We start from the raw sequence: 10,481 nt of genomic DNA on the forward strand, positions 1-10,481 counted from the left end.
TTCCTTTCCATTGTTTAACCTTAAGCTGACAGAAGCTAAATAATAAAATGAATAATGTAATAAATACATATATTGTAATTCTTGCCATATTTGCCTATCACTAAAATAGATGAAAGAAGCAGAATGTCATCTTCTCTGACACAGGCATCATTGCATTTGAGCCATCTGAGGGTTGTTGACAGGGCCTGTGGAGTCCTCTGAGCAGCACAGGGTGGAGATTGAAAGCATGAACTGAAAGCCAGATCTGCAAGGAGACAGTCTTCACAGAGAAGGTGGTTTGCCATTCTCAAGGCTTTCCTTTTCTTATTTTAACTGGGAAAAGGAACTGGTTTTCTTCTATTTTTAAACCATATGTTCCATATGGTGGGGGGCTGTAGAAGGAAAATTATTTGAAGTGTATAATCCCTTTCAAAGTCACAATCATAATGAGAGAAGCAGTATTTTGTATATTATGTCAAAATGTTTCTTCTCTCCTGGTAAGGTTTTGTTTTGTTTTGTTTTGTTTCAGTGATGGGATAAGACCCATCAGGTCCTTGTGCATGGTAGGCAGGTACTGTACCACTGAGCTACAACCCCAGTCCCAAGTTTCACTTTCTGTATTGTTAAAACATATCAACCACATCAACTGATTTTTTTTTGCATCTAGCCTTAATATTAATACGCTTTACTTGCTGTGAAAAATTTGACACATTCTACCTTACTCTTTTTTCTACAAGTAAATCAGAAAGTGTGTGTGTGTGTGTGTGTGTGTGTGTGTGTGTGTGTAATGGCTCAATAGCCAAGGCTATTTATCTCAACTTATTTAGCATACAGGCATTCTGAAGAGACCCAAACATGGGCCTAATCCCCCCATTGACTGGCTTGCACCTATTGTTTCTTAAACATAGTGCCTGGGTCTAACCAGAATCAGCCTTCTCCAATCTTGTTCAGAGATCCAAACAAGAATGTCACAAAAAGGGTGTCACCATTGTGAAAACACAGCACTCATAGAGTTGGATTGGTATTTGTAATTCTCCCTTATATTTAGAGAATATGTTTCAGTGATATCAACTTACATCATTAAACTTTAATAAACTGATAACTTAGATGCTGTTTTTCTTATTAACCTACCAAGAAAAGTAGAATAACTGAAGGGAGTTAAAAAAATAAGGTAATTTAGTTTAGATTATAAATAAAATCAATTATTCAAGATATTGAAGAGTTTGAAGTTTCAGGATAAAATTATTTTAAGGATAAAATAGGATATAAGGATTCAGGATGGTGAAATAGAGAAGGTAGAGTGAAACTAAGAAAGCAGACAGTCAGCTTCTCAGCAAAGTGGGTAAAAAGAGTTGGTGGGGGGCTTTACCAGGATTTAATACTAGATACTCAAAGCAGATTGGGGACTCAGGAGGCTGGATGTAATAAAATAAGGAAGAAATCCCAAGTGCCACCGCCACTACCGTGGCCAGAGACACCAGCCAGAGCAGCCCCACCACAAGCAAACTCGAGGGATAAGGGAATTAAAGGAACCCACATTTTTAGGAGGCCTGAGGAGTGTCTGGGTAAGGAGAGATCAGAGATCAAAGACACTACCCAACCAAACTGAAAAGCATTCTGCACAATATCTTTGTGCAGGAAAGAAGATGCATCTCTCCCGAGTGCTTTCAGAGGACACAGGAAGGAACCACTTTGTAGCCACAGCATGGGGGCCAGCAGCTGGAGAAGCCAATTCATGGCAAACCCAAATTTGGCCCAAAATACAGACCTGGCAAATGCACTGCCAACATAGAGTGTGCCTAAGTGACCAGGTGAAGATCAAACATGGAGAGGGATTTACTTAAGAGACTACTAGTCATGGAAGCCCAACTGGTTCTCCCCGTCCCTCTCCAACCCAGCTGCTTGTAGGAGCGACTGGGAGAGATGCACCTGGCTGGGAATTCAAAAGGGTGTCAGGGGAGAGATTGAGTTTGGAGACTAAACCTGAGACCAGAAAATGTGGGGTCCACAGGTGATAGAGTGAACTAGGAATTGGCTCCTCCACCACAGGAGTGGAACCCAGGAGAGGTCCCTGGGTGAAGTCTTCTAGCATGGACTGGCAATTCCTGGGCCCTGGAGGTGCGCTGATTTAGAATCTTCAGACCAACCAATTGACCTTCAACAAAGAACCAAGAACCTGGAGCCTACCTAAGCCAAAACCCTACCTCCAGGAGTTCTGCCTACAGGATCACCTCTCTCACTCCAGCAACCCCATCAGGAGGGTGGAGCAAGCATCACACTTCAGACCACCTCACCTAATACTTCTGAGAAGGAAAACTGAGAATCATTTGAACTTCAGTGGAAACAATTCTTTAACTTTTCATTGAGATTTTATTTTCTTTTCTCTGTTCAATTGTGTCCTTACAGAACATGGACATTTATACATATTCATAGATGAGTTGTTTTTTTTCTCTCATTTCTAGTATTCTTGAAGCCAGTACTTTGAGGACCAGGATGTTTGATTAGTGTATTTCAATTTTGTTTTTGTATTCTTTTATTTTTTTTTTAATTTTTACTTTATATATTTTTTCCTCTCACTTATTTGTTTTCCTTGGTTCTCTCTTTTCTATAGCCAATCCATATTGTTCTTTCACTCTAACTATAACTTCTTACTTTTATCTTCTCTCCTCTTCCCTCATAATCATCACATCCTACATCACTTCTGTTCTCTCCCTGACCACCACTCAAAATTGTAAACACTTTTGAAAACTTACTGTTTTTACTGCAGGCAATAACTGATCATATCACTTCTGTTTATTGTGACAATTAACATTGTAGATGCCATAGCAAGAACTATTTGGTTTAATGTTGTAGATTGTTTGCATTGGTTTTGTTATTACTTAAACACTGGAAATCTTCAGGGATGCTATAAGTCCACAGGGTAGAAACTCTCCTGCCCCAGATCTATACTGTTACATAGGTAGACATACAAACAACATGAAAAAGCAAGGGAACAAATAACCCCAAATAAACTAAGACACTTCAATAACAGCACCCATCAACACCACAGTGGAGGAAATGTCAGAGAATGAGTTTAAAATGTATGTAGATAAACAGTCTAGAAGGTAAAGGACAATGTAAGGAGTGAAATCAGAGAGAAAATCAGGAAATGAAAGATCACTTCAGTAAAGAGAGATTCTGAAAAAAAAAATCAAGCAGAAATTCTTGAAATGAAAGATTCAATAAACCAAATTAAAAATCCAATGGAAAACATCACTAACAGACTAGACACTTTGAAGACAGAGTTTCAGGTAATGAAGACAATATATAACCTTGAAAATAAAGTTGACCATGGAGAAAAGATGTTAAGAGACCATGAATAGAACTTCTAATAAATATGGGATAACCTGAAAAGACCAAATTTATTTGAATATTGGAATAAATACAAACCAAAGGAATACACAAACTTTCTAATGAAATAATGTCAGAAATTTTCCCAAACCTAAAGAATGAAATGGAAAATCAAATACAGGAGGCTTGTAGAACCCCAAATATACAAAATTACAACAGACCCGCACCAAGGCACATTGTTATGAAAAATGCCTAACATACAGAATCCAGATAGAACTTTAAAGGCTTCCAGAGAAAAACGACAGATTACATTTAGAGGGAAACCAATTAGGATCTCAGCTGATTTCTCAACCCAGAACCCTCAAAGCTAGGAGGTCTTGGAATAATATATATCAAGTTCTGACAGAAAATGGATGCCAGCCAAGAATTCTATACCCAGCAAAATTCAGAACTGATGATGAAATAAAAACCTTCCATGATAACAAATGTTAAAAAGAATTTACAAACTAGAAAGCCTGCACTATAAAATATACTCAATAAAATATTTCATGAAGAAGAAATGAAAAATAAAAGTGAAAACTAGCAAAGGGAGGAACTACACTAGAAGAATGGTCAATCAAAGGAGAAACTAATTCAAATTAAAAACCATAAATGAGTCAAAAGGACAGGGAATAAAAATCATTTCTCAATGATAACATTGACTATAAATGACCTAAACTCATCAATCAAAAGACAAAGACTGGCAAATTTGATTAAAAAACAAAATCCTACAATATGCTGTCTCTCAGAGACTCACTTCATAGGCAATGACATCTACAGACTGAGAGTGAAAGGAGGGATTAAAAACTGATCACTCACATGGATCTCATAAACAAGCAGTGGTTTCCATTCTAATATCATATAAAGTAGATTTCAAGCCATAGTTAGTCCCAGAAGGGTCAGAGAAGAACATTTCATATGGCTTGAGGAAAATATGCATCAACAAACAATGGAGCATCTACATACATCAAACAAAACTTTCTCAATTTCATGAATCAAAGAGACCACAACACAATAATACTGGGTGACTTTAACATGCCTCTCTCACCACTTGATAGATCCTCAAAAACTAAATAAACTCTATAACTAAAAAAAAATTAATAATTTAGACTTAACAGATATACATAGAATATTTTATCCATCAATGACTGAAAACACTTTCTTCTCAGCAGCACACATTCCTTTTCTAAAATAGACCATATCATAGGCCACTAAGCAACTCTTAGCAAATATTTTTTTTAAAAAAGATAATACCTTGCATTCTATCACATCATAATGAAATGAAATTAGACATCAACGATAAAAAAAAATAGAAGTTCTCTAACACCTGGAGACTAAATAATATGCTGTTGGATGACCAATAAATCAGGGATGAAATAAAAAACTACATGGGATAAATAAAAATAGTGACACAACAAATCAAAATCTCTGGGACACTATGAAGGCATTTCAAAGAGGAAAGTTAATTGCATTGAGCTCATTGATTAAAAGAAATAACCTAAAATTACCTCTCAAAATCCTAGAAAAAGAGGAACAAATCAACACCAAAAGCAGTAGAAGACTGGAAATAATTAAAATCAGAGCCAAAATCAATGAAACAAACCAAAAAAAATTAATCAATGAAATAAAAAGTTGATTCTTTGAAAAAATAAATAAAATTGATAAACCATTAGTCAAGCTAATGAAGAGAAAGAGAGAAAACTCAAATTACTAAAATTCATGATGAAAAAGGAAATTATAATGGACACTACTGAAATACAGACTATAAAAAACTGTTTTGAAAATATATACTCTAATAAAATAGAAAATCTTGAAGACATTGACAAATTTCTAGAGACATATGACCTACACAAATTAAATCAGAAAGACACATAAAATGTAAATAGATCAATTTCAAGCAATGAAACTAAAGTCACCATCAAAAGCCCAGGACCAGACAGATTCTCAGCTGAGTTCTACCAGACCTTCTAAGAACGCCAGTCCTCCTCAAATTATTCCATGAAATAGAAAAGTAGGGAACCCTTCCAAACTCATTCTATGAAGCTGTCACTCTGCTACCAAAAGCAGACAAAGATGCATCAAGGAAAGAAAACTTCAGACCAATGTCCCTCATGAACATAGATACAAATATTATTAATAAAATACTGGCAAATCACATACAAAAACATATTTAAAGGTTAATGCACCATGATCAAGTGGGGTTCATCCCAGTAGTACCAGGTTGGTTCAACATACAGAAATCAATAAATGTAATTCATCTTATCAATAGACTTAAAGACAAGAATCACATGATTATCCAATAGATGCAGAAAAAGCATTTGACAAAATATAGTGTCCATTCGTGTTCAAAACACTAGAAAAACGAGGGAATATAACTCAACATTGTAAAAGCTCTATATGTTAAACCGAAGACCAACATCATTATAAATGGTGAAAATTTGAAAATATTTCCTAAAATCTGGAACAAGACAAGGATGCCCTCACCACTTCTCTTCATCAAAGAAACTCTAGCTGGAGCAATTAGACCAAAGAAAGGAACTAAAGAGATAGGAATAGGAAAAGAAGAGCTCAAACTATGCCCACAACATGATTCTATATTTAGAAGACACTCCCCCAAAATAAAAAACTCCACCAGAAAACTTGTAGAACTCATAAATGAATTCAGCAAACTAACAGGATATAAAATTAACACCAATATATCAATTGTGTTTTATACATTAATGATGAATCAACTGAAAGAAAAATTAGGAAAACTATCCCATTCACAATAGCCTCAAAAGAATAAAATATTTGGGGATCTAACAAAAGAGGTAAAAGACCTCTACATTGAAAACTATAGAACACTAAGGAAAGAAATTAAAGAAGAACTTAGAAGATGGAAAGATCTCCCATGTTCTCGGATAGGCAGAATTAATATTGTCAAAATGGCCATGCTACCAAAATTGCTATACAGAGTTAATGCAATTCCTATTAAAAATCCAATAACATTCTTCATAGAAATAGCAAAAACAGTCATTAAATTCATTTGGAAAAACAAATGGCCCAGAATAGTTTTCAACAGGTCCTAAATGCACCATTATATTAAGGCACAATACAGAAATCAATGTGTTTGGAGAAAACACTTCTAGGATGGTAGAATAAAGGCCTCTGAAAATCTGCTCTCCCATAATAGCAATCCTCAGTGAGAAAAGTGAAGCAGGAGGCATCACAATACCAGACCTTAAATTATTCTACAGAACTATAGTAACAAAAACAGCATGGTATTGGCACCAAAACAGACATGAAGACCAATGGTACAGAATAGAAGACACTGAGGCAGACCCACATAAATACAATCATCTCATACTAGACAAAGGCGCCATAAACATACATTGGAGAAAAGACAGCCTCTCAAAAGACATTTCTATTCAACATAGAAACTTTAGCCAGAGCACTATCAAAAAAAGTGCTGGAAAAACTGGAAATCCATACATAGCAAAAAGAAATTAAACCTTTATCTCTCACCCTGCACAAGACTCAACTTTTTGAGGATCAAGGACCTAGGCATTAGAACAGAGAAACTGTGCCTACTAGAAGAAAATGTAGGCCCAACTCCTTAGGAAGCAACTTCCTCAACAAGACTCCTAAAGCACAACAAGAAATGGGATGGTATCAAACTAAAAAGCTTCTTCACAGCAAATGAAACAAGAACATGAAGAGGCATTTCACAGAAAAGAAATACAAGTGGTAAACAAATATATGAAAAAATTTTCAACATCTCTAGCAATTAGAGAAATGCAAACTAAAACTACACTGAGATCTCATCTCATTCCAATCAGAATGGCAACAATCAAGAATACAAGCAGCAATAGGGCTGGGGATGTGGCTCAAGCAGTAGCGCGCTCGCCTGGCATGCGTGCAGCCCGGGTTCAATCCTCAGCACCACATACCAACAAAGATGTTGTGTCTGCCAATAACTAAAAAATAAATAATAAAAAAAAATTCTCTCAGAAAAAAAAAGACTTCATTGGAGCTTTCAGCATTAGCTCCATCTTTAAAAAAAAAAAAAGAATACAAGCAGCAATAAATATTGATGAGGATATGTGGGGGAAAGGTACACTCAAACGTGGCTGGTGAGACTGCAGATTAATACAATCATTATGGAAAGCAGTGTGGAGTTTCCTCAGAACTTAGAATGGAACCACCATTTGACCCAGTTATCCCACTCCTGGGGATATACCCAAAGGACATAAAGTCAGCATACTACAGTAACAGCCATATCAATGTTTGCAGCAACTCAATTCACAATAGCTAAGCTATGGAACCAACCTAGATTCTCTTCAGCAGATGAATAGATAAAAAAAAAAGTACTATATATACACACAGTGGAATATTACTTAGCCATAGAGAAGAATGAAATTATGTCATATGCTGGTAAATGGATGGAACTGGAGAATATCATACTAAGTTAAATAAGCCAATTCCCCCCAAAATAAAGGTGAAATGTTCTCTCTGATATGCAGATGCTAATACAATAAGGAAGGAGGGGAGGAAAAATAAAAATTTATTGGATTAGACAAAGGGGAATAAAGGGGTGGGGGATGGGAATAAGAAAGACAGTAGAATGAATCAGCTATACCTTCCCTATGTTCGTATATGAATGCATGACTAGTATAACTCTACATCGTGTACAATCTCAAGAATGGGAAGTTATACTCCATGTATATATAATATGTCAAAATACACTCTGCTGTCATGTATATCTAAAAATAATTTTTAAAAAATATAAAATAAAATTTAACAATTTTAACTCCTTTTTGAAAGTGGAATTCAAAACAAGTAAATTTTTATCACTATATTCATGATTTTTATAAAATAAAAATTTTATTATTCTTTTTAGATTATATCAATATTCATACTTACCACTAGGTGTCAGTCAAACGCTATGGCATAGCTAACTGGTCATCAACTTCACATTTTTTAAAATTTTTTTTTAGTTGGACACAATACCTTTATTTTATTTTTATGTGATGCTGAGGATCAAACCCAGTGCATTCCACATGTGAGGTGATCACTCTACCACTAAGCTACAAAACATATGTTTTTAATGACCAAAAGAGATCTTGATAGGTAGAGTTCAAAAATATAGGGTTGGGGTATAACTCAGTGGTAGAGCACCTGCCTAACATGCATAAGACCCTAGGTTTGATCCCCAGCACCATAAAAGAGACTCCAAACTCTCACTGAATATTTTGTCCTAACATTTTGATAGGTCTGGGAGACTGGGGACAGGGGTCCCCAGACTCTTAAAAAATGTTTGCTTTGGAGTGAACTTTAACTGTAATATGCTTTGATATTCTCCTATCTAAATCTGGATTCTTAAAAGATGGTCACCTAGCCTTTCTTTAATCACTCTGAGGGTGCAACTTTTACAAGCTGTTCTAGTAGTGATTCTCTTATTCAGTTTTGTTTCCTCAGCCCTAGGTGATAGTAAATACTTGGCCTATTACATTGCTGAACAGTTGTCATTATTACTGAATCAAAAGCTGTCCAGTTTGTGTTCTAGGCCTGTCAGTCATAATCATGGAAGCATGTTTGTGACAAAGTCCATGCACTGTGCAGTGGCCCCTCGTAGCCCACTCTAACATATTGCTAACCAATTTGGCTACTGGTTATTATAGCACTCTAGGAAAAAATTGAGCTTTCAACAGGTCCTAAATGCACCATTATATTAAGGCACAATAAAGAAATCAATGTGTTTGGAGAAAACACTTCTAGGATGGTAGAATAAAGGCCTCTGAAAATCTGCTCTCCCATAAAAGCAATGGAAAGTAGACCAAAATTGCCCAAATAAACATGTTTAAAAACAGCTCTAGAAACCAGCCAAACCCTCAACAATGAGGAGCTTTAGTAATGCAAAATGGCTGAGCCCAGTAAGAAGAGCCAGCTCCAGCATCACAAGGCACCCTGCCCGCATCCTGCTCTCCTCAGCTCCAGGAAAGACTTGGAAACCTGCAGACTCTAAACCACAAAACAGAAAAACCGCAGCCTAGCAGCCACTGATGGGAACAAAACAGGCTTGATGCTCCCCCAAAAAAACCACATTCCAGAGACAATTGTCATTATTTTACTATTTGGCAGTTGCCTGGAAAAAGCACATTTACGGGGCTTGTCTTTATTTGACTTGACTCAGAGCTTGCTCATTGACAAAGTCCTAACCAGAGGGCACTAGGTGTCTGTCTGTTTGTTTGTTTGTTTGATTTTTGGTGCCAGGGGTACTAACCACTGAGCTACATCCACAGCCCTTTTTATTCCTATCTTGAGACAGAATCTCACTAAGTTGCTTAGGGCCTCACTAAGTTGCTGAGACTGGCTTTGAACTGGTGATCCTTCTGCCTCAGCCTCCCCAGCTGTCAGGGCACTATTGTTAAATTAATAAGCACAATTTTTAAAAGCAGGAGCAATTATTTAACATTACAGCTACCTGAGATGGTGACATCAGTTGTAGCAAAAAAGAAACTGGTGGGGGCAGGGGGTGGGGAATGGAAGATCTAGGAAATGAGATGTCCAAGGGGGGTTTGGAAAACTTTGACATACTCCTGGGAATCTCTAAATTAGGGTGCATTTGTAGGACTGTGCATGTGCCCAGGAAAGACCCAAGAAGGCCTCAATTTCTCCTCTCACTTGCCGAGAGGATCTGCAGAATCAGAAATTGTAGACTAAGGCAGAATTGTAAACTGCCAAAGTATTGAAGGCATGTCTCAACCCCTATGGAGCCCTTCAGCAAAGGATGGAAGACTTAGTGGTTAGGGCATTTAAAGAAATCTCTGTCTAATCACCACCTAACCACTAACCGAGCAAAGTCTGCAAAAGAATAAAAATTTTACAGAATTTTTTCCTTTAAACAAAGAGCAACAATAAAAAATCAATCAATTAATTAATTTTTTAAAAAAACAGCAACAAAAACCTAGCTTGGAACAATAATCTAACTTCTAGAATTAAATGTTTTATAATTTGACTAAAATGTCCCATTTTCAGTCAAATTATAAAACATGCAAAAATAAAAAAATGATAACACTTGCAGAAGAAAAAAAAAGTAGTCAATACAAACTTTCTGAAGAAACCCAGATTTTGAACAGAAAAAAGACATTTGC

This window comes from Marmota flaviventris, chromosome 6 (genome assembly GCF_047511675.1).
Source record: "Marmota flaviventris isolate mMarFla1 chromosome 6, mMarFla1.hap1, whole genome shotgun sequence".
NCBI classification, from domain to species: Eukaryota; Metazoa; Chordata; class Mammalia; order Rodentia; family Sciuridae; genus Marmota; species Marmota flaviventris.